The sequence below is a fragment of the Peromyscus californicus genome, unplaced genomic scaffold, assembly GCF_007827085.1.
Source record: "Peromyscus californicus insignis strain IS unplaced genomic scaffold, ASM782708v3 Scaffold_7__1_contigs__length_154581171, whole genome shotgun sequence".
Classification (NCBI taxonomy): domain Eukaryota; kingdom Metazoa; phylum Chordata; class Mammalia; order Rodentia; family Cricetidae; genus Peromyscus; species Peromyscus californicus.
The window spans coordinates 123,424,420-123,450,623 of record NW_026294595.1 but is presented as its reverse complement, the minus strand read 5'-3'; positions in this window follow the sequence as shown (position 1 = coordinate 123,450,623).

Sequence of the window (26,204 nt, the reverse complement as noted above, 5' to 3'; positions counted from 1 at the left end):
ACATATTTGAAAACAGCCTTGTCCAAATGCTGGCCTGTAGGGTTAGATCAGATGTGAACACAAACATCAAATCCTTGCAATACTTTTTGTTTGGTGTAGCCCAGAGTTGCTGCCATGAGTGGTTGCTGATTCCTTGCTTCCTTTCCTACCCCACCATGAAGATACCAGTAAGTCCCTGCTATAGAAGTTTTCCATTACTATAACACCTGGGATCATTAGCCTGTGAAGGACAAATGTTCATGTTGGCTCAGTTTTGCAGGCATTAGCTTCTGGACAGGTGGTTTTACTGGTTTTCACTAGGTGGAGCATTATGATACTGCAGCATGGCAGGGCAAAACCAGTCACCTTACATCAGGAAACAGAAGAGACAGAGAAGAGAGAAATTGGCCTCCTAAAACCCAACTTAGGGTATCTCTCAAAGACCCAAAGACCTCCCTTGAGGTCCCACCTCTTTCTTAAAGATTCTACTGTCTCCCTAATAGTGCCAAGGTGGGACCATTGTTATGGGCCATTGGGCTCTATAACTAGCCTTACTGATTTCAGGCTTCTCCACTATAATTTTACCTTCTTTCCCTCTCCATATGATGTTTGGAAGTGGTTGACTAAGTCTAATTCACTTTCAAGGCATAGAAGGGAGTTAAGCTCACCTCCAAGAGGGGCATATGCCCATCTGTATTATTTTGTGCCCTAGTTTAAATTGCTGGGCGACCTTAGCTTTCCTCAATTTAGGATATAGAATGGAAATGAGGAGACCAGGCTTGTAAGGATCATGTAGGGGGTTGATGAGAACACAACAAAAGTGCTTAGATCAAGTAGCTGTGTGGTGATTTTGGGAAAGATTTATTTGTTTAGAGCAAAATTATTTTGCAGCATAGACTCAGTCCCCTCAGAGTACCCCTCCTTCCTTCTTTCTCTCCCTCCCTCCTTTTCAGCTCTCTTTCCTTCCTTCTTTTGCATGTGGTGTGTGTGTGTGTGTGTGTGTGTGTGTGTGTGTGTGTGTGTATGCCCATGTGGTTGATACTGGGTGTCTTCCTCTGTCACTCTCTACCTTAATTTTTCGACATAAATCTCTTGTTGAACCTAGAATTACCCATTTAGCTAGACTGGCTTGCCAATGAACATCAGGATGTGACTGTCTCTCCTTCTCTAGTATAAATGTGAGTGTGGACACACACTACTGTTCTGAGCTTTTACATAGATGCTGGGAATCTGAACTTAGATCCCATGACCTACTCTGAGATTCTAGCCTCCCACTCTTCCTTTGCCTGCACGAAGCTACAGTAACTTTTGACGTATGATTATTTACAGACTCTTCTCTAGATCTTGAAGGGCTAGATATTAATGCTACCAGAGAGTATGCAAAACAAGCCTGCTTCACGGACAGCCTGGGGCTCCAGCAAATTGCCTGTGGAAGCTTGCACTTCCCTAACAGCTTTGGTAGTTGGTGACTCACTACTTAACTCAAAGGGTGGTGTTTTGTTCTGTTATTATGAGTTATGGAAGCCACCAGGTCTCAAAGCTGAATAAGTTGCCAAGCTCTTCCAGGCTTAGTGTCAGAAGCATAGTGTAGGGTCAGGGTGTTCAAGGCTTTATGCCAGGGAATCGAGAGACAGTGTGGACCTTTTATGACAGCTAATGTTCATGATCTTTGGAGCCAGTGGTTAAATACAATCATCAGGAACAGTTTATGTAAACTTATAACAAAATAAATCATGTTAAAACACAGGCAATGTATGCACCAAATGCTACTCTGATGTTCTAGTCTTTTTCTTATGTTGCATGGTGTCTATGTTGATGGTTCCTTCCAGGGCCTTCTTCCCCACTCTATGTTCAGTGACATCCCGCTGGTGGCCTGGAGCTAGCCTCAGTGGAGCATTTACAGTCCAGGAAGGAGCAAATGTGACACATCAGTTCTTTCCTCATTCATTTGCCACCAACACTGGCTCTGCCCAGTGGCTGGGCCAGAATCTTTGTGTGTCTGGAACATTTGCCTGGAGATAATCATATGATCAGCCAGGCTCAGTCTGCAGAGTGGGGCTGAGCAACCAACCCACCCATGTACAGCTGGGATTTCTTCTAACTCGTGTCTGGTTGGTGCTTGAATACCTAGAAGGCAGGAGACTCCTATTTAGCAGCCACTTGACTATTCCTACTCAGACAAATCTGGAATCTCTTTTAACACTGAACTATTTAACTGATGTTAAATGTAGTGTTTTGAATAGGTATGGACCCCATAGACGCACAGGTTTGAATGCTTGACCCATAGGAAGTGGCACTATTAGGAGGTGTGGCCTTGTTAAAGTAGGTGTGGCCTTGTTGGAGGAAGTGTGTCACTGTGGAGGTGGGCTTTGAGGTCTTATATATTCAAGCTACATCCAATGTGACACACAGTTGCTTCTGCTGCCTGGAGACCAAGATGTAGAACTCTCAGCTCCTTCTCCAGCACCATGTCTGCTATACTTCCTGCCATGAAGATAATGGACTAAACCTCTGAAATTGTAAGCCAGTCCCAATTAAATGTTTTCTTTTATAAGAGTTGCAGTGGTCCTGGTGTCTTTTCACAGCAATAGAAACCCTAAAACACACACACACACACACACACACACACACACACACACACACACACACTAGTATACAGTATGATGACTGATATACATACACACTGTGTACTAATTGCCACAATCAAGTTAATCAACACCTAACACTACCTGTAGTTAGCATTTTATATTAAGTGGTAAGGGACTAAAATCAGCTTTTGTTACCTTTCAAGCAAACTATACAGCATCATTAATTATAGTCAATATATTGTGCATTAGATCCTTAGAACTTCATCTTTTTTTGCACTGTTAATTTTTATAGCAGGTCTAATATTTTGCTATATATATGTATATGTGTGTGTTTGTATATGTATATATATAAAATATATATATACTTATATGTTGAGTTCCAATATTAAAGTAACACACATGATCAAAGATAATTTAGCATTTTTCTAAGGCATTTCCTGATTCTCCAGAACTAGACAAGTAGTAAGGGTGAGGCCTGTGGGGATAGTAGGGAGGTTTCACTAAGTGTATGCTGCTGCATGAGTAAGGGCCTGATCCCTACAGGTTCTATGGGACTTTACAGATGATTCTCTTAGACATTTCTTGGGTTTAACTTCACTGAGGCTGTTTGTCTGCATATCCTGGTTGGCATCATTCACTCCAAGGACCTTGCCTGCAGGTCATCTCCTTTGCACGGTGTCCAATCCTGCCTACTCTGGTCCTCTGCAAGAGTGGTGCATGCTCTTAACTACTGAGCTGTCTTTCCAGTTCCTTCCAACTCTTTTCTTTTTAAAATAATTATTTATAGAGCTAGAACAATGGCTCAGAGATACTCTTCCAGAGGATCTAAGTTTGATTACCATCACCCACATGGTGGCTCACAACTGTCTGTAACCCAGTTCCAGGTGATCCAATGCCCCTCTTCTTGCCTCTGTGGGCACTGCATGCATACAGTGCATAAGCACATATGCAATAAAAATACTCACATATGTAAAAATACTAAAATGATACTTAAAAAATTTCAATTTATTTATTTTATGTATATATGTTCATGCCTGAGTGGATGTGTGTGCACCATGTGGATTCAAGGGCCTCCGGAAATCAGAAGAAGGCATTCTGACTTCCATCTGTTGCTGGAGTTGTTAATGTGTGAGGATGGAGAATCTTCTTGGCAGCTTCCACAGTGGCTCTAGTTCTGCAGGCTGCTGGACAGGGCTGCGAACCCTGCTTTTGCTTCAGGCAAGTCATTTAACTTCCTAAAGATGTGATATTCTCACACGTAGCTAGTCGATGCTTCACTGAGTTGTTTGAAATTTGAGTAAAAAGCGTAGTCTGAGGAGCATGAAGCCCTGACCATCAGTGGAAAATAGAAGTGGGCAGATAGAATGCAGCCAGTTCTGGAGGCTAGACATCTGGCACAATCAAGTTTGGTGACAGATGTTTAGGCACAGGCATCTGCTCAGAACTCATTTTATGACAGAATTGCTACTTCCACAGTTTATCAGACACTCTCAACTGAGAGAGCAGCTCAAGTCAGGAGCCTGCAGCTCCTTCACTAGATTTCAAAGTCCTTTCCCTGGGCAGAAAGCAACACGGAGCAGAGTGTGTCTTACTGGGTGGAGAAGGTGTGTTCTCTAAGTGGTGAGGTATGAGGAGATATGACTCTTCTGAAGGACAAAGTGGCAACATTCATGATTACGCACTATGCAAATGGCTATTCATTTTGACCCCATGGGTCTTCTAAGAACCAATCATGAGAAATTACAAATGATATAGGATAGTGTGGGATGACATCACTAAGATTGTTTATAGTACTAAAACTTAGAAGTGACATGGGTCCAAAGCTGAGTCTGGATCCCCTTCATGTTTCCTGCTTCTGCTGAGCAGGGAGAAGCCACAAAGCTGGATCATGAGCTCAGTGGACAGAACACCCGTTGAAACCTCTGATGGTAGTGGGAGGGAGGGGCTTCCTTACCTCAGCCTCCACACACCTTTGTTAGGGTCCTCAAGGCTGCTCAAGCTGCACAGTAAGTGCATGGGAAGGTTCTCAGGGACACAGGTGAGCAAGGAGGGTGTGACCCAGGAGGAGGAATCGACACTCTCCGAGAGAGAGGCTAAGCAGACTGTGGCTGCACACATATGCACAAGCATATGGAGAAAGCAGCCTTTCAGAGAACTAGGGATGCTGGAATATTGAGTAATGACATTTAGATGCAGTGATGATATTTAGATATGCCTTTGGAGGAAAACAAAGTAGATCCCCTATAATGTCATTAATGCTTCTAGAAGTTATATTTGAGAAGGAAATAGATCTAAAAATCAAAACTATAGTTGACATGCATGGGACACTGATATGCAAAAGACACACCCCACAAAAGTTATTAATGAAAAGATCAAAGTATTGTTCCCTTACTCCCTGCAACAGAGTCTTGTGATGAAGCTCAGACTGGCCTTGAACTTTTAATCTTATGCCTCCACCTCTCCAACACTGGGATCACAGATGTACACCACCATGGCTTGAAGGTTTTGATTACATAAAAGTCATTTGAAAAATCTCCATCTGATGTAATGAACAGGCAGTTCCCCAAAGAAGAAAAGCAAATGGCCAACAAGTGCTTTTAAAAGGGTTTATCATCCCTAGTCATCAGGGAAATACAAATTTAACCACTTTGAGGTAGCACTTCATCCTAGCCAGAATGGCTATCAGCCAGAAATCGGACAGCAAATGCTGGTGGGGAAGGAATACTTAATCACTGCTAGTGGGAATACAAACTAGTGCAGCCATTGTGGAAATCAGTTTGAATGTTTCTCAAAATATTAAAAATTGAACTATCATATTGGCCAGCTGTACCACTGGTCATATACACACTCAAAGGTCTCTAGAGTCCATCATGGAGACACTTTCACGTCCATGCTCTTTGCTGCCCCTTTTGTGATAGCAAGGGATTGAACCAGCCTAGGTGCCTGTCAACCGATGACTCGGTAATGAAAATGTGGTACACACACAATGAAATTTTTTTCAGCTATAAAGATAATTGGAATTATAAAATTTTCACGAGAGTGGATGGATCTGGAAAGTATAATATGAAGTGAGGGACTAAACGCAAAGAAACAAACCTCATGTTGCCTCTCACATTTGGCTCCTAGCAAAATGTGTGTGTGTGTGTGTGTGTGTGTGTGTGTGTGTGTGTGTGTGTGTGTAAATGTGGGCAAAGCCAAAGAAAGGAGAAAAAGGGGAGGGTAAAAAGAGATACAGAGGAAGGGGGAGACGACAGAAGGACGCACTGGACCTGAGAGCAGAAAAGAGACTGAGGGGAGAGCCCAGGGGACTCAGAGTGAGGGCATGGAGGGGGTGAGAAGAGAGGAGCAGCTCCTAAAATAGACTTTGTTGAAAATGTCATAATATTTAATATGGTGTTTGCTGATAGAAAAGGACAAAAAACTTCTTGTGGTAGAAGGCATCCTAAAATCTTAAGGGACATGTAAAAAATTGGAGAGTATATACAATTTTAGTCTATCTTTAAAACATGATTGTATGAAGGAATCCTAAACTAATAGAAAAAATATTAACAATAGTGAGGAAGAGATGTAACCAGGTTGTTCACAGTGGAAGGGGTTCCCCAGCCAATGTAAACATTACTGGAGTTCGGGGAAACCCACATCAGAACAACCATGAGGTAAGACATTGGGCCTATCAGTTGGCAAGTATTAAGATGTGTGGTGATCTTAGATCTGAGCAGGTGTGGGAAACAGCTGTTTCAGTTTAGTTAGAACAATTGAGTACAGGTATTTTGAGAGCACTCTGGCATATTTAGTAAAAGGAAGGATACATGCTTTGATTTAATAACCCCACTTCTCCGTGTCCACTCTAAAGAAGCAAGTGAGTGGAGGGAGGTGTGTGAAGATGCTCACTTAGGCGTTGTTTAATGAAACAGGAAGTCACAGGTGGCCAGGGATGCAGGAGTGTGGGGCTGATGGACAAGGACTTGGTGCATTTTCACCTGTTTGGACTCTTGCTATATTTTCAGGTACTGAAAACAAACCACTAAGTGAGCAGATTAGATCGCAGAAGGCTGGGATGTAGTTCAGCAGCGGAGCACTTGCTTAGCATATGCAAGCATATATACACACTCAAAGGCTTATTTTAGAGCTGTGTGTGGCTCAAAAGTTTATTTTAGAGCTTGTAATCTCAGTACTTGGGAAGCAGAGACCGGAGGGGCCCACATTTGAGGTTATCTAGATTACATAGCCAGATCTTGCCTCTAAAGAGAGAAGGAGAAATAAAAAAAGAACATTACATATGAGCTCACATTTAGCTGAAGGCAATCACATATATATGTTACATGGGGGAAAGAAAACCATGGAAAGAAAGATTAGTGGGTGAATGAGGTCATGGTAAAGAAGGATCACAGACATTTTTAACTTCTTGTGCTTTGCTTCTTTATTTAGTTAAAAAAATTTCTACAAAAGTATAGGTCACAAGTGTACTTTTTATACTTTTTTTTTGAGACAGTGTCTTTCTTTGAAGCACAAGGTGGCTTCAACTTTCTTTGTAGCTTTGAGTGAACTCAAACTCACCACGATCTTCCTGCCTCAGGTTCTTAAATGTTGGGATCGGGTGTGTGAAAGCATGCCTAGCCTTTGGTACACTTTAAAGAGGTGTAATCATCTAGAAATTGCCCTGGTGACTTGGACTGATTGTAGAGCACTTGGCCCTTGAGTGTGAGGGGCTCTAGACTGGACCTGAAAGGGTTGGGGTCATGGACTCTATTCTAGTTTATTCTCTGTTACTGTGACAAACCCGATAATCTAAAGCAACTTGGGGGAGAAAACAGATTATTTTTCATACATTTCCAGGTCACTACCCATCAGTAAAATCAGGGCAGAAGCTCAAGCAGAGACTGGGGCAAGAATCATGGAGGAAAACTGCTTACTGGCTTGCTCCTCTCTGCTTGTGTTTAGCCAGCTTTTTATATAACTGAGGACCACCTTCCCAGGAATATTCCATAAGAGTGGACTAGGCTCTTCCATGTCAACCAACAACCAAGAAGATGTCCCACAGACATGCCCATTGGCCAATCTGGTCAAGGCAAACCCCTAATTGAGACTCTTTCCATTACTCTGGGTTGTATCAAGTTGAGAACTGAAGCTAACTAGGAGAGAGTCCTTTGGAGAACCCAGGGACAGCATACCTAAAAAAGGCTCCTTTGTCACTTCCAAAGTCAGGGTGTCCCCCTCATTCCTATACATAGGGATGGAGCCCATCGTGGCAACATGGGCTCTGCCAGTATCCACTTACTCAGACTCTTCACATGGCTCTGAGGGGCTTTGAAATGCAACAAACCCAAAGTGCTCTGCTCCTGATCAGGCATGCCAGAGTGTGGCAAGGACCCAGGCCAAACCCTTTTAGGTAATCCATCTCCATATCCCTAGCTACTGTCTATTGGGCATTTCAGGTCCTGTTCAATCCACTCACCTCATGGCCAGGACACCAAACCCACCAGCTCCTAGAACTGTGTCCAGAACTTAGAGGTTCTGGGTAAGAAAAACCCTCAGACAGAGACCTCAGGAAGAAGTGTGAGCTTCAGAGGAGCATGGGGAGGCTAGAGACTAGCCAGGGCTGGTGGCTTAGAAGTACGAGCTTCCTGAGAGGTGACTGAGTATTCCTTAAGATAAAGAGGAGCTGGCAGGTGCAAGGTGGTAACCTGACCAGGAAATCAGCACATACAAATGCCCAGAGGAAAGATGAAGACACCCATTTATCTTGATCTTTTAAAGGAAACTGTCACCAACCAATCCATGTCTTATAATTACTCTGTTCTTTGAAGCCTGAAGGTGGGACAGGATACATGTGGCCTTGGTAGGAAGTCACTCATTAGCCTAGACAGGATGGTGTTTTGGACTGGGAAAATGGCTAAGAGAGGGGACACATGGATGTGTTGGGAACATGAGTGAGCACTAATGGGCCTCTGAAGTTAACTTGGTGGGGATACGAAGTGACCTTGAGGGAGGTGTGGAAGATGGCTTCTACACCTACCCAAGAGACTGGTGGAAGGGTTGCCATGGTGATTAGACACCCTGTGTTATCCTGTCATTTCTTCCTTTCCTCATGGGTTTAGGTCTTCCTTTTGGCAAGTACTCTCCTTGAATCTTGTTCTAGCCATCAAGAGCCCTCCAGGTGGGACCTAGGCCTAAAGTCACAGGGCCAGTTTGAGGTGTCAGTTCAGCTGCAACCAGGGTTACAGTGGCCTTTGAGCTCCATGTCTGGCAGGGCCACTTGCTTATTGTCATACTGAAAATTTCTTGGAAGCTTCAAAATCTAGTTTTGGAGGACATAAACAGAGGCAGGTTATTTAAATAGTTGGTGCCAAGAGCAACAGACTAGTGACTCGGGAGTGTGAGAATTCCAACTTGCAGGGGAATGCTTTCTAAGAGAAGGACCGACCATCACAGTGGTTCTGCTAGCTCTCCTCAATCCTCAGACAAGAGCTGCCTGGTCCTCATTTTCCCTGTTAACACAGGTTTGCCCGGTTTGGCTCCAAATCCTGAAACCATCGCTCTTTCCAGAAGACATGTAGGCCGTGGGACAGGCTGTGAACTGGCCAGCAAGGGCACAGGGACAACCTGAGGATCAGGAAGGGTCCAGGCCAGCACAGTGCTGGTCTCACTGATGGGACTTTCTGCGGTGTGACCATTCAGGTGCTTGCCAGCCATAGAGAAGCCCTGGATGGTAAGAGTTGGGGCTGCTGAGGAGAAGCCTTGTGGGGGAAACATGCTCAGGACTGTTCTCAGCCTAGGAGATGTTAAGCCCTGAGATCTCTGCATTGCCTTCCCAGTCCCAGTGCAAACACGACTTCAGCTAAGGAGGGAATTGCTGAAGCTTAAAGGCAGAACTCTTCCAGTAAGTCACATGTATCATGAGTTTACCACGGAGATGCAATGCCTACCTTAACATATATTGCTATATATTGTTTTAAAAGATAATTTCTCTACTTAAACATCCCACAACAATGCATACTGGCTTAGAATTTTTTTTGCATATATCTCTGTGCTTTTAGAGATTTTCATCACCAAGGTGAAAAAGAAATCCTGCAAGTTCCTTGGTCGTTGGAGAGATGAGTGATGTTGTCCTCCTTCCTCCTTTCTTAAAGATTTATCTTATTTTTATAATTATGTGTATATGTATGGGCATGTGCACATGTGTGTGCAGGTGCCCTTAGAGTCCAGAGAAAGTATTAGATTCTCTTAGAGCCACAGTGACAGGCAGTTGTGAGCTCCTGGGAGCCTAGCCTGGGTCCTTTGCAAGAATAATATGTGCTCTTAACCATAGAACCATTTCTCCAACCCATATGGGCCTTTCTGAGTGATTGTGAGCTGCTCAGTGGGAGTAATGAAGCATTACTGAGGACAGCCCTCCAGTACTGGCCAGCCATAGGGTAGTCAACTACTGGCTCATCCTTCTTTCTCCACCAGCCTGGTATGCTTACTCACTTCCTGCCACCTGACCTGCCATCTGCCCTCTGGGCAATACCTGAGGGACCAACTTCTATCATCCACTTTCTTCTTCCTCCAATGTGCAATCCTACTGAATGGAATGAACTGCGGTGGGTGTATGTGTGTAGTTGTGAGTGAGATGTGCTGCCAACACTCCCATTATCATATTTAAAAGATGCATGCAGACCCAAAGAGTTTGCCAAGAGCAAGCTCAAAGTTCTCGTCTACTGGTTGATTTATTACAGTATTTGAAATACAGAAAAGTACATAAAACTATTTAATAAGTGAATTCTTATGTGTTTTAAAACATTTGAAACCTTTTCTAAATTTTTATTTTTAAAGTGACATACACCATTACAATTCAGGATGTGTACAGAGTGAATGTGTGATATCCAAATTGGGGAAACTGATATTTCATGGTGGAGAATATAAATGCATGTATATACACACATATATGTATATGAGACATATAGCTTACCATTTCACCCCTTTTGTGTGTTGTGATGATTTGAATGAGAATAGCTTCCACAGACTAATATATTTGACTGTTAGTCCCTAGTTGGTGAAACTTGGGGTGATATATTGCTTGTAACCTAAGAAATAAAAGCTTGCCTAAAGATGAGAGGACAGAGCTAGCCACAGTGGTCAGGCAGTAGTGGCACACACCTTTAATCTTAGCACTTGGGAGGCAGAGGTAAAGATCCCTCTGGATCTCTGGAGTTCAAGGCCACACTGGGCTACACGAGATTAATCCAGTTTAAAAGGGAAACAGCCAGGCAGTGGTGGCACACACCTTTAACTCCAGCACTTGGGATCAAACCCTTTAACTCTAGCACTTGGGATCACACACCTTTAATCCCAGCACTAGGAACACTGAGACAGGAAGTGATATGGCTGGCAGAGAAAGGAATGTAAGGTGGGAGGAGACAGGAATTCACTCTCTTGCAGAGGCTCTGTCAGGTTGAGGAGTTGGTGAGGTAAGAGGTGGTGGTAGTTCTACCTTGCTCTGCTTCTCTGATCTTTCAGCTTTCACCCTGCTATCTGGCTCCGGTTTTTTATTATAAGACCACTTAGGATTCGTGCAACAGAACTCTTTGGGAGGGATTAGGAGGTGTGGCCTTGAAATGGGTGTAGCCTTGTTGGAGGAAGTACATCACTTAGGGGTGGGTTTTGAGGTTTAAAGCGCCCAAGTCAGGCCCAGTCTAACCCTTTCTTCCTGCAACTTGTGGATCAGGTGTGAGCCCTCAGAGACTACTCTAATGCCATGCTTGCCTGCCTGCTGCTATGCTCTAAACCATGATGGCCATGGACCAACTCTCTGAAACTGTAAGCAAGCTCCCAATTATATGCTTTCTGTTATAAGTTGCCTTGGTTATGGTGTTTCATCATAGCAATAGAATGGTAACTAAATCACCTGTCCTATTCAGTAGCCTTACATATGCACACATTGTGTGACAATCACAGTCATTTATTTTCACAGTGTTTTCTTCTTCCCAAATTGAAACTTACAGTCACTAAACAATGGCTTCCATCCCCTTTCCTTCAAGCAAGATTCATGTTTTAAAACGTACCCTTGTTGATAATCTGATACCATGTAGAGCATTCTACTTTATGGGTTTATTATATTGATCTCCTCCACTGTTGGTGAGTATTTAGGTCATCTCAGGTTTTGTTCATCCTGACTGGCTTATCTGTGGGAGCCCAGCTGGGAGACTGGCTCCCACATTTTATGACAGGCTACTCTTGAGTAGAGAGGGATAAGAGATATTAGATAGAAGGATATAAAGGATAGAAGAGGAGAGAAACAGATAGAAACACAAGATAGCCTCGGGAGGGCCTGGATCATTATCCATTGGTCCCTTCTGTCTCGTCTAAAGGGCCTTTTATAGGAACACCAAGGGGTGGAGCAAAAGACCTCCCCCTAGCTCAGCCAAGTGTAAATCCTTCCAATCACCTAATAACCATGCACATGGTCAAGCAATCCTCTAATGCAGCTCTGTTGGGTAAAGCAAGCTTAGATCTCACTAGGAAACCTTTGTGGGCCTCCACATTAATCTTTTGTGCATGAATTATGATTATGCCAAACATAATCCAGGTTCTGGGTTTTAGAGTAGGCTCAATTTTCTACTCTACCATATATTACTCACTTTTTCTTCAAAGATGTCCTTTCAGTTTCTGTGTCCATTAGGTGTGTGAAAATTCCCCACTGCATCTCTAACATCTGCTAGTGTGGTGTTTGTTAGAATTTTTCTATCTCCTGAATATTAAAATTTCATATTAACTAGTTAATAGAATGATATAGAATTCTTTTTTTTAAAATTTTTTCTTTCTTGTTTTTATGTCTTTTTTTATTTAATTTTTTTATTTTTATTTTGCAGTACAATTCAGTTCTACATATCAGCCACGGATTCCCTTGTTCTCCCCACTCCCATCCCCCTCACCTTCCCTCCAGTCCACCCCCCATTCCCATCTCCTCCAGGGCAAAGCCTTCCCCGTGGACTGAGATCAACCTGGTAGACTCAGTCCAGGCAGGTCCAGTCCCCTCTTCCCAGGCCGAGCCAAGCAATCCTGCATAGGCCCCAGGTTTCAAACAGCCAGCTCATGTAATGAGCACAGGACCTGGTCCCACTGCCTGGATGCCTCCCAAACAGATCAAGCCAATCAACTGTCTCACCCATTCAGAGGGCCTGATCCAGTTGGTGACCCCTCAGCCATTGGTTCATAGTTCATGTGTTTCCATTCGTTTGGCTATTTGTCCCTGTGCTTTATCCAACCTTGGTCTCAACAATTCTCGCTCATATAAATCCTCCTCATTCTTGCTAATTGGACTTCCAGAGATCCACCCGGGGCCTAGCCATGGATCTCTGCCTCCAAATCCCTCAGTAGTTGGATGGGGTTTCTAGCACAACAATTAGGGTGTTTGGTCATCCCATCACCAGAGTAGGTCAGTTCGGGCTGTCTCTCGACCATTGCCAGCAGTCTGTTGTGTGGGTATCTTTGTGGATTTCTGTGGGCCTCTCTAGCACTTTGCTTCTTCCTATTCTCATGTGGTCTTCATTTACCATGGTCTCCTATTCCTTGTTCTCCCTCTCTGTTGTTGATCCAGCTGGGATCTCCCGCTCCCCCAAGCTCTCTTTCCCTCGACCCTTGCCCTTTACTACCCCCACTCATGTCCAGGCTGTTCATGTAGATCTCTTCCATTTCTCTGTCATTGGGCGATCCCCATGTCTTTCTTGGGGTCCTGTTTTCCAGGTAGCCTCCCTGGTGATGTGAGTAGCAGTCCAGTCATCCTTGTTCCACATCTAGTACCCTCCTATGAGTGAGTACATACCATGTTTGTCTTTCTGAGTCTGGGTTACCTCACTCAGGATGATTTTTTTCTAGATCCATCCATTTGCCTGCAAACCTCATGATGTCATTGTTTTTCTCTGCTGAGTAGTATTCCATTGTGTATATGTACCACGTTTTGTTTATCCATTCTTCAGTTGAAGGGCATCTAGGTTGTTTCCATGTTCTGGCTATTACAAACAATGCTGATATGAACATAACTGAACAAGTGCTCTTGTGGTGTGGTTGAGCATTCCTTGGGTATATGCCCAAGAGTGGTATAGCTGGATCTTGGGGGAGATTGATTCCCAATTTTCTAAGAAAGTGCCATATTGACTTCCAAAGTGGTTGTACAAGCTTGCAGAAAGATACAGAATTCTTAATGGCTACCATATCCGTGTTTCCACTTTCCATTGTTTTAAAGGTGTGCCTTTTGTCTTCTGGGAAGGGTCCTGATTATCTTTTCACATAGCTCACTATTGTGATGCAGTATTTAGTGCAAACTGTCACAAACTCTTTGAAGAGTGGAGTGAGTGTACAAAACTTAAATGGAAGAAACAAATATTCCAGAAATAGAGAAGAATTAGGCCACTTGTCAGGACCCACAACCAACAGGCTCAGAATCTGAATGAAGCTGAAGAACCAGAAAGGTCTGGGGAGCATTGCCAGCATTTAGATAGATTAGTGATATCAGATCTGCTTTCTAAACAGTTGATTTCCTCCCAGTTTCGAGAATTCTTTGATTTCATTTTAATTTAGAGACAAAAGAGGGCCAGATACACTGTGGTTTAATAAAGGTATTACTAAGCTGTGCCCAGATGTCAGAACACCTGCTGATGTGCTAAATCAGGAAAACAGCAAAAGCAAACCAAAGGAACCACAGAGGAGCACAAGGGTGGAATGTCTCCACATGCTGGAAGCCACAAGCACTGGGCTTCCAGTCTCCAGCCACTTAGCTGGGCTGGCTTCTGCAGATGAGTACATGCACGTGTGAGAAAGTGAGGATGGGGCTCCATATACCAGCACGAGGGCCTCTCTGCTCTTGCATATAAAACACCTCTCCTCTCATTTAGGAACAAACAGAACAGCAAAGACAATTATTGAAAGACAGGTTTCTGAAGCAGAGCTTGTGGAATTTGCCCAGACAAGCTGGAGGGAGAAATTTGGCTCATTTCATGTTGGACTGATGTCCCATGTCACATTGGATACTCAGATCCTGGAGGGGAACAGGGTGCACAAGCATCAATTGCTAACACTAATGAGCTATTGTTTAATAGCCAGATATATCACTGATATCTCATCACTGACTGTGTTCACTTGGGGAAAATGAAGAGATGGTTTTCTTCTCCATTCCAGGCAGTGATCCAGGTGTGGGAAGAATGGCAAGAGTCTTTTGGGACTGTTTTAGTTATCAGACAGTAGTAGGTGGAATTCCAGGATCCCCACGGCAGCTGAGTGTCTTTGAGTAGGAAACCCTAGTTCTCAAAGTTATAGTTTTCATGGAGTGAGATATGGATACTGTTTAGCTTGCAGGAGGAAAAATGAGTAGTATCTGGCACAGTGCTCAAAAGCCATGGATATAATAGTGATAATGAGTAATGACAGGACAGGCCTGAAGGTGCAAGTCTTTCACCCCAGCTATTCGGGAGGCTGAGGCAGGGAGATTTCAAGCTTAAGGTCAACCTGGGAAGCTTAGTGAAACCCTGTCTTAAAACACAACCATAGAAAAGGGATGGAGATGGGTATACAGCCTAGCAAGGGAGAAACTCCAGGTTTACCACACATACACAGGAAAGAGTAATGCTGAAGAGTGCATAGCTTCCTTTTAAAGTCTTTGCCCAAGGACAAAGTGAGGCAGGGCCCAGGTGAGCATCCACCACAGGTGTTTTCTCTTCCACACTGGACACTGTGTTGCTCCCTTAATGTGGTTGTTTGTTTGTTTGGCTTATTTCAGTTTGTTTTGTTTCTTTGTCTTGTTTTTGTTTTTTCTTTTAAATTTGGCGTTGTTTTGGTGGAGGAGGTTGGCAAGGGCAAAGGGCAGATGCAAGGGGATGGGGAGATAAGTGGGATCAGAATGCATAATGTAAAAACTACAAAGAATCAATAAAAGTTTAAAAAGAAAGCAAACTGAGAAAGCAAAGGGCAGCAAGTCAATAAACAGCACTCCTCCGTGTCCTCTGCTCCAGTTCCTGCCTCGATTTCGTATCCTGACTTCCCTCAAAGACAGACTGTGATGTTGAAGTGTAAGCCAAATAAATCCCTTCCTCCTCAAGTTACTTTTGGTCAGTCTTTATTACATCAAAAGAAACCACATTATGACACAAAGTATTTGGTCCTACTTTGTGATAGTTAATTTTGTGTGTTAATTTGACTGAGTCACAAGATACCTAGGTATTTGGTCAAACTTTATTCTGAATGTTTTTGAGAGGTCTTTTGGGTGCCAGTGACATTTGAATAGTAGACTGACTAAAGTAGATTGTCTTCTCTAGTGAGTGTGGGCCTTATCTAATCGGTTGAAGGCCTAGCACAAGAAGGCTGCCCTCTCTTCCCCCAAGAAAGGAAATTGTCTATGCCTAATGGTCTTCAATGTAGAGCATTAGCTTTTTCCTGTCTTTGGATTCAAAGTGGAACAGGCTCTTCCATGTCTTGAGCCCAACAGCACACACACTGGAACCTAGACTTCCAGTTTGCCCCCTGGGGACTTGTCAGATTGTATAATTGCATGGACATGTTCCTTATAATAAATGCCTATAAATGGATCCACTCTGTTCTCTTTCTTTGGAGAATCCTAGCACATGCAAAGCCACTTAAAGCTCGTAACATAAGCATGCAAATAGGCTAACATTGATCTATAAATCACACTGTACTATTGTTGATGTCCAGAAAACATTATTCTGCAGTGTGCTCCCTTTTCAACTGCTCAGTGAATTCCCATTCTATTTACTATCACATTAGAAGAATTTTTCTTTTGAAGCAAACATCTCATTCTGTACCCCAGGCTTGGCTAGAACCTGAAATCCTTCTGCTTCAGCCTATAGCTGGGATTGCAGATATATGCCCCAATGCCTGGTTACCACAATACATTACAGATATACTAATAGATGGTCCCAATGTTGATGGAGAAATATTTTTAACTCCTGTGATTAAATAGTAAGATTGAGGGTTTCAAAAGAACGTGTTTCAATGTATATGTTTTTCTTTTGTAGAACCAGCCAATATTATGCAAGCACCTACTGTGAGTCAGACCCCAGTGTTATGTGACTCACAAGTGATCATAATCCTTCCTGACTCTGCAACTCTCTGAAAGACTTTAGATACAAACGAAGCTATTTCATTTGCATCTTTAAAGTTTGACCAATTGCCGGGCGGTGGTGGCGCACGCCTTTAATCCCAGTACTCGGGAGGCAGAGCCAGGCGGATCTCTGCGAGTTCGAGGCCAGCCTGGGCTACAAATTGATTTCCAGGAAAGGCACAAAGCTACACAGAGAAACCCTGTCTCGAAAAACCTAAAAAAAAAAAAAAAAAAAGTTTGACCAAAAAGCTCCATAAAGAGTTCACTGCTGGTTATAGTCCACATCCTAGATCTCACAAACCACAGTTTATTGCATGGGGCTTTTCACTATAATGTCTGGCTCGGGAACTCACAGGAAGACAGAAACAAGTTGTTGTTTTGAACAAGAGACTCCAACCTGCAGTCTCTCTGCACTGACCCCATGGTTACATGCTGTGCACTTCTCTTTCTCTGTTTGAAGGAAAGCCAAGGGAGAGTTTATGTAATCTGGCACCAGCACCATTCCTGGCCAAATGCAGTCCTCCTCCTTATTCCATTTTTATCTTTGAACAGTGATTTCATATTAGGCAAACAATGAGACTGACTGTAGGTGGTGAATCAAGAGAAATTATGTTGTTTCCTGGACCAACATAATTACCAACACCTTACCAACAAGGTGTTTTGTAAGCAAAACACCTTCCCACCCCAAGGCATCCTGGGAATAGCACAGTTTCCTCTCTACTTCCAGGACTACAACAGGTCTGGATACTTTTTGTTGTTGTTTTGTTTTGAGGCAAACATTGGCAATGATACAAGGCAGGTGCTCTGGGTGTGGTTTGGCTTGGTCTCTGTGCCTTGTAGTTGCCATGGCCAGATTTTTCTGGAACCTTGTCTGCTGTGAGTCTGTCAGGAGTTCTGCTCTGTTGTCACCTACTATATCCTTGTTGGGTTCACCACACATCAATTGGCTTGATATTTTCACTTCAACTTTCATGCTATACGGTCCAAGTGCTGGGGTTATACACATTCATCACCACAGCTAGAAGAATCACTTTAAAACCACGGTATAAATTTAGCAGATACTACATGGCTAAGTATCCCCTTAACTATTAGATAGAAAGTGTGGACAGGTTTGATTTGTTAACATCATAATATTCTGTCTTATATTTATATATAATTATCCTATTCTGTCAACTAAATTTATGCATTTAGTCATGAAAGATTTAAGAGTATGTTGATTTAATTTTTTTGTTATATGAAGAACATTATAGGGATGATTGATGGAATTGGAATATGGACTATGGGTTAGACAATATATTGTATCAACGCAGAGTTTTCTGATATTGAGAACAATGCTCTAGGCATGTATGTAACAGATTGTCTTTTTCTTAGGAATTAAACACTGGAATAAATGAGAGGACATTTCTCCATCCTAGCATCAAACAGTTTAGGAATAAAGTGTGTGTGTTTGTGTGTGTGTGTGTGTGTGTGTGTGTGTGTGTGTGTGTGTGTGTGTATGTGTGTTGGGGGGGACAAAGCACATGGAACATTATGTAATTAATTTGTGAATATGAGTAAAAGGCAGAGCAGAATTCTTGTACTATTCTTGTAATGTTTTAAAGTTTGAAACTATGCTGGGCAGTGGTAGCTCATGCCTTTAATCCCAACACTCAGGCAGAGGCAGGTGGATCTCTGAGTTTGAGGCCATCCTGGTCTACAGAGCTAGTTCTATGACAGCCAGGGATACACAGAGGAACCCTGTCTTCAAAACAAAACAAAACAAAACAAAAAGCAGAAAGAAAGTTTGACACTATAAGTAAAAATTTACCCTCAAATGGTATGTTGTGAAGTAAACAACTGTTTGGTGTGTTACCTAACAAGCAAGTGGAGATCAACTATGGCCTTATAATTTATTATACATGTAATACATATTCGTTATTGTTATTTGCCTTAATGCTTTAAAGGCAGGCAGACATGGCAGTGTATCTTCCTGGACCATTGGGGGCTTATGAGAGAGTCCCTCTATGAAAGGGCTCTCTCTACTCAGCCCAAAACTACTATTCTTCTTCCTGCCACATGGTGGTGCTGTTGGAGATGGAACTTAGATTCTGTGTCAGAATGGCCCTGTCCTCTGCAAAGGCTGCCTTGGAGGTGCAGGCTAGCTGACAGGCAGGCAATGCTGTGCAGGGAGAAAAGGGTTGAAGTCCTTGGAGGGAAATGTGTCACTGCTTAATGTGGTTGGGATCGTTTTAGCCTTGGTGAAGAGGTCTTGGTTAGAAGGAAAGGAACAGATGTCCAAATTGCATATGAAGTAGCAAATGTGAAAAGAACCAGGACTTTATACGTGCAGTGGATGAATGATTTGGCAGTAGATGTATTTTTCTGTGGATACTGTGAAATGCCATGCTCCTATGACTTGGACCCTCAGCCTCTCTTTTCTCCCCTTGACTTTGAGCTGACTGCCTATCCTAATCCACTAGAGGGTGAGACCCCAACAGCAGAGCTGAACTGTCCACAGTGAGGCCAGGAGAGTAACCCTCCCTAGCAGCTTCTCTGTAGCAAGATTTAGTCTACCCATGGTTAAAAGAACAACAACAAAAAGAATCATGAGAGAAAAACATGGTGGTTGTTTAAAACCACTCTTGTAGACTTAATTATGGACACCCACTCCAACAACAACAACAATAACTGTTACTCTCTATTGCCTGTGAATACATCCCATTATGGAGTAAAGAGACTGTGACTAGGGCTCTGAGAGTGTCCTGAATTCCACAGGCAGGTTCTAGGATATTGTAAAAGGATTACAAGAAGATCAGACAGAGGACCAGGACTTGGAGTGAGGATGTCAATGTCAGAAGTCTCAAGAAGCCAGAAGAGGATTTTAGCCCCCTATGGCTCACTTTGCACTTCTGATGCAAGAGAATAAATTTGTGGTACCTTAAGTCAGTACCTCTGTGGTAACTTGTTAAAATAGTCATGGGAGGCATATTTAGCCACTAAGCTTCTAGAGAGCTTATTATGCAGCAGAAGGTAACTGATATGCATGTACTTTAGATTCTTGTGGAAACTTTAGAAGAAAGGGGGAAGGGGAGGAAGGAAGGAAGAGAGAGAGAGAGAGAGAGAGAGAGAGAGAGAGAGAGAGAGAGAGAGAGAGAGGGAAGCGAGAGAGAGAGACAGAGAGACAGAGAGAGAGAGACAGAGACAGAGACAGAGACAGAGAGACAGAGAGAAAGAGGAGGGAGTTAATATACTTGGAAAGAAGTATGCTGAGAGGAACCAAAAATAATACTTTGCCAAATATTTTGATGAAAATGTATAACATAACATTCTGTTTTAAATATATATTTGAACAACTGTCTTGGATACATTAATTTTCTTATGAGTTCATTAGTAAAACTTGTACACTATGTGCTGAAAATGAAGAAATGAAACATTCTCTGTGCATGCTAGGGTTTGGATGCATGCCCTACTAAGGTCATCCGTGAGCCTGTGGTGCTGCTGGGACGTTGGTGGGGCCTAGTGGCACGTGTTAGGTCATTGCGGTGTGCCTTTGAGGTAGGATGTGGGGACCCTACCTCCTCACTTCTTGACTGCCACAAGCTGAGCAGCGTCACTTCACTGCATGTTTCCCCCACCGTCTTGAGCTGTCCTACCAGCCCAAGGTGACCGCACCGGCCGACTGTGGACTGAGAACTTTGAAAGTGTGAGCCAAACAAATCTTTCTTTCCTTTACATTATCTCTAGGGTCTTGCCACAGCAAGTTAGTATAATGTCCTCAGGGAAACTTCCCACAGTTGTGCCCCCCCATCTTTACCCCCATGATCCCCTCCACACTCCCCCTCCCCATCCTTTAAGGAGCTGCTCTAACAGGTGTGAAGGCAAGGGCTTTCACAAAGATGACCCACCATGCTTCCTACCAGGCCTGGTTTTAGTTCTTCACCTCTTGCCTCCCTTCCCGTCAGCCCCTCTGTCCCTATAATTGTTGCATTTTTCTCCTTCCTTTTTATTGTTTTGGTTGTTGTTGGACAAACATTCCTTTCCCATGTTTTCCAAGCCATGTCTTTTTTTCTAAGGTGGACCTTCAACTTCCCCTTTTGTTTTTGAGACACATTCTAACTTTACAGCACAGGCTGACCTCAAAAACTCACTTTGTAGCCCAGATTTCCACAAACTTACTGTGATCCCCTACCCCGCCTCTAAAGAGCTGAGACAACTGGTATCCATGGCAGACACACCTAGCTGAGTTCAAACTTTCTGAAAAAGCAATACAAGCTTCCAAGTTTGCAGTATTTGGGGGATCTAGATCTAAGGGCCACTATGTCTAGAGAGGGCCCCAGCAGATCCAGGGAATGTGGCATGTTGGCCAGGCTATCTAAACCACAACACTCATGTTTATTGTCCCATTCACCACACAAAGTCTGGTGTTGACATGTGGCCACTGGAGGGTTGGGGTGGAGCTTAGTGATATAACACTTGCCTGCGATGTGGGAAATACTGGGTTCTAGCCTCAATACCACCCACACAAAGCAAGGAGCTGCATTTTAATACTTATTCTTAAATAAATAGCTCCATGTCACACCAGAACACCCTGGAAGAATTTTAAGTGAGTCAGAGAAACCTATATGCAAGTTTCTTCAGTGAACAGGTACAAAGGTCTCCCTAAATGAGCTTGTGCTGTTTTGGTGATGAAGTTGTCCAGGGCTAGAAGCAGTGGCCCAGGACACACATAGAGGGAATGTCTTTGAAAAGAAGTTCTTTTGTTACCCAGTGTTACACACATATTGAAATATGACCACAGTGAGCTGTGGTGTGTTCAGTTTTCTGGAAACACTGCTGGGCTGTATGTTGGTGACTAGCCCTTGTCTGCAGGAGGCAGTTCAGCTGCCATTGTTTACTTTTTATCAAATGAAACCACCCATCTGAGAAAGCCATGTCTGAGTTCCTCAGAGGCAGGAAGTCATTGACAGCAATGTGATGATCCTTCTATGTAAGCTGTGAGACCTGCAGGTGGGGGTGTCAGGCCGGCCACTTCATGCTGAGGAACTCCTGGGCTCTCTCAGGACAGCTTGCTGTTTTCCAAGATTGCAAAGCTTGGCCAGGTAGAGCTCGTCCTTTGACTTTCTTTGACTCTCAGGATGAATTAGCATCTTATTCAGGCAGAGTGAATGTGGAGAAGGCCCTGGGGATTTCCCCTGCTTTACTGTGCTGTCTTGCTTTTGCTTGGGATCACACTCAGACATGGAGTAGGCCCATGGAACACTCACAGGAATGACCTCTGACGTCTATATGACTGGAATTGCCACCCATAGCAGTGTGTTGCGGAGGCTGACCCTGATGCTGTGCAGAGGAGTCAGGCCAGCTGCCTTGGTCCACAACAGGGTGCTGAAACACATGGCAACGAGGTTTTACACTTAGTTACAGAGGCGACAAATCATATTCAAAGCACAGCAGGCACCACCCTCAAGACCCAATTGCTTCCCAGTAGTCCCATCTCCTAATACAGTTTTGAGTGTTTGATATATTCTGTATTGGCCCAAGTGACAGCTTAAATGAAGACACAGACTATGTGTGGCCAACACTGTCACTTGACAAGGAAGGTGGTTCTAGGCTGCCATGTACCTGCTGGGCAGGTACCATGAGCCACCAAGCACCATGCCAAGTATCTCAGATGGATGTTTTTGATCCTTGTGTATTTGTAAGGTAGATGAAATATTCCTATTCCACAGATAATGGAAATAAGCTTTAAAGGGGCAAAGACCTCAGTCTGGAGCATGGCAGAGGCAGAAAATCAAGTGGGCTGACTCGAATGGCCACAATCTCTGCACTGGACCCATGCCACCATCTCACCACCTCTCTTGTGCCTTGCATACCTCACATTGGCCATGGGAAAGGACATCCTGCCAACACAGAAGAAGTCACTCTACTACAATGAAATGTCAACCTAAACATGCACAAGCTGCTTGTCAAGTGTCTCATCCCTTGGCACTCAAGGCAGGGAAGGGGATGTGGGGCTTTGCAGGGCCAACCTTATAGAGGCCCAGAGTCAAGGATGATTTTCAGTCATCAAGCTCAGGAGCAGGCCTTGTCTTCCTGGCTCAAGTTGCCACAGCACCACAGTGAATTTGAAGGGTCCTTCTTATCTCATCGTGGATGCCAGATTCCAATGGCGGACCCATAGAGCTTACGTTTACATCTGTTGGGCCAACTAGGACTTCCTGTTTTTAACTTCTGGGAGGTTTAAAAGGCATAAACAAATGGAGGCTGTTATAAACCAGGAGTAAATATTCCCTTAGAGCATTTTTCACAAATAAGCTTCCTTCAAAATATACACACTTCATAGGAAAGGGGCTCAGGGAAGCACATCCTGGACTATTGCTGAGTGGAAAAATACCTGGCTCTTATTTTCATCTCTGTCTCTGTCTCTGTCTCTCTCTCTCTCTCTCTCTCTCTCTCTCTCTCTCTCTCTCTCTCTCCCCTCTCTCTCCCTCTCTCCCTCCCTCCCTCCCTTCCTTTCTTCCCCCATGCCTTCTTTTACTCAGTATTTAATTATATCATGAATTCTGCTTCCAAGGCCGGCTCTCCTAACATGTCCATTGTTGAAAATCTGCCTCTCCATCCTCATTCTCTTGAGAATTTATGTTTACTATGGGTAAAACTTGCTCTCAGTCCTAGGATCCAGCCTGTTAGAATTGTGGGCAGGAAAGAAGAAAGCAGCCTTGGATTTGGAAGATGAAGAATGGACTGCTGACCCCCTTGGGAAGGGAAGTTTCTGATGGAGGTACTGTCTGGCTCCTAGCTTGTGCCACCAGCCCTAGTTTATTCCCTTCACAGCTGATATAGACAGACAGAAAAGCCCTGACAATGTAAAACTGCCTCAGGTCAGTCCTCGTTCCAAGAAGAAGCTGCTGTGAAGCCATTGAAACAAAAAGAACAGGAAAGGAATTAGAGGAGAAGTTGGATGGCCAGGCTTGAGAACCTTGCGTATATAGCCATGGTGACCAGGATATGGCCTTGATCCCAAATGCCAGGTTCACATTCCAGACTCCCAGAGGTAGGACATTGGAATCTAAGAGTTATCATCCCTTGTCTCAGGAAGAGACCTCCCTTCTATCTTACCATCTTTGAACAATAAGTATGTTCAACAAATATTCCTCAGCATACTCTTATTTGTGTATATTGTTTGTTTTGTGTGTGTATTTCTAAAGCTTGAACCAACCTCTCTTTCCCCACTCGCTTCACTCTTTAAAGGCATGGGTATCTGTTTTGAATAACAGTAGCAAATCTTATGACAGCTGCTTGCTTGCTAGGTATGGAAGCTGGGCCAAGGACTTGCCGGTAGTAGCCCATCCATTCTGTACAAGCCCCCAGAAGTGTTGTTCTTGTCTTATCCATGACTGTCACCATTTTAGAACAAGGAAACTCAAACACATGGATCTAGTTAGGGAATAAGGCCTGCAGCAATGTGGATTGTCAGCCTGCTTCTTACTTGCTCCACAGAAGGGACTTCAGTCTAAGGTCACACAGTTGGTCACCTTGAGCCCTAGCACACCTCAGCACATAGCCTTAGGCAGAGGGGCTGCTGTCTTTGGGTGAATTGCATTGGGTTTCTGGGCTGCTCTCAGGAGTCCCTACCCTGTATGGAAGAGGATGGAGTTTGGTGAACTCTGAACTGACTGAAAATAAGACAGCTACGTGCGCTGTTCTAGCAGTCTCACAGGCAGGATGTGTGTCCTTCCCGTGAAGCCCTATGCTATTACTGGCTGCTGTCTCTTTTGTGGAGTGAACTTAGGCAAATTGTGAGCAAGGCAGGGTCACCTTCCCTAGGCCCAGGAAGGGGTAGATCCCCAACAAAACTCTGGTCCCACTTTGGGAAAAAAAAGATTGGGAGCATACTGTAGGGTGTCAGAATTTCAGTTTTTCTTTTGTTGAACAGCTGAACTTGCAATTAGAAAAATGACTAAGTGACTAAAGAATTGTTTTAGTGGCTGGGTAACAGCATACATCGGTACTCTTAGCATCTAGATGCTGAGATAGGAATGTTGTAAGTTTGAGACTAGCCTAAGTTATGCAAAGACACCCTGTCCCAAACAAACGAAAACAAATAAACTATAGTATCTAGAGTCTTTGACCATGCCACAGATGATTAATTATCTTGTGAGCAACTATCAGTCCCTTCCTGGTCGCCAGGCAGGAAGGGGATGGAAAGCTGTAAACGAGGAATCTTGATCTCCAAGCACTGTGGTGTAGATGGGAGCCCAGAATGGTCACCACATTAATGAGTAGAAAGTGGGTAATGGGGTCACTGAGAGCATGAACACAGGCATCTCATATGGCCAGACCAGGGCTCACAGGGAAGTAAATTCTATATAGCTTTTCATTTCTGTCACAATGATCCATGCATCCACTTTTCAGAGAGTAGAATGTGACCCTCTCAAAACATCATGCTGTGAATGAAGTTTAAAATGCAAAATTGGTTTTTAGACTCATGACATCAAGTTGGTGAGCAAGCCACAGAGGAGTGTTATGAGGTTTATGAGTCAGCACTGCAATACTTTAAACAGCATTGATTTTTCTACAGTTTCAAGTTTGATCTACTCAATTTAAAAGGCCCATTGAAAGGCCATATTAGTTTTTCATCTCTGTGGTTACAAATGACCACAAACACAGTGGCTTAACACATTACCTTCTAACTTCATCATTCAGAAGCCTGGCGCTGGTCGCACTGTGCTAAGTCCAGGTGTTGACAGGACTGTTCTGCTCTGCAAGTTCTTGGGGCAACTGAGAAAAATGCTTCCTTTCCCAAGTCTAGGTGCCTCATCTCTTCAAAGCTGGGGGCAGCACCATTGCCCCTGACTCCTCTGTCATCTCAGCCACTGCTCAGGACTTTTGTGATCATGTTGGTCTGATCTAGATTAGAGGGATAATCGCCTTATTGTAACATGGTTACAATTGTTCTCTTTGTTAATGGTCATTGTCAATCTCTTTCTCTGCCTAAATTAGAAATTAAACTTCATTGCAGACATGTCTGCATAGGAAAAGACATTGGATCTAGAGTTTGGCACTGTCCCTAGTCTTTGGCATCGACTGAAGGTCTTGGACTATGCCCCCTGTGAATAAGGAAGGACTAGTGTACTATCTTTTGGGGTAGCTTGCTTCATAGGAATCATTGAAATTACCATACTAGTATAGAATATTTTAAGCAGTTAGTATGAAATTGCCCAAGTACTGAGCAAAGAGGAAATGAAAGTCTACTTAGATTTACACATATTTCCACAATGTACAAACAAAATAATAATTTGTAAGTCAAATATAACATTTAGAGGGGAAATTGAGGCTTTAAAATTTTTGCATCTGACAATCACAAAGCCTGTATGGGCCTGAGCTTGATCCTCTGCATATATGTTCTGGCTGTGTAGCTTTGCTGTTCTTATGGGATTCCTAACCGTAGGAGTGGGGGTGCCTCTGACTCTCTTACCTTCTCTTGGGATCCTTTTCCCTTTACTGGGTGCCTCTTCCAGCTTTGATATGAGGGTTTGTACCTAGTCTTATTGTAACTTGTTATACCT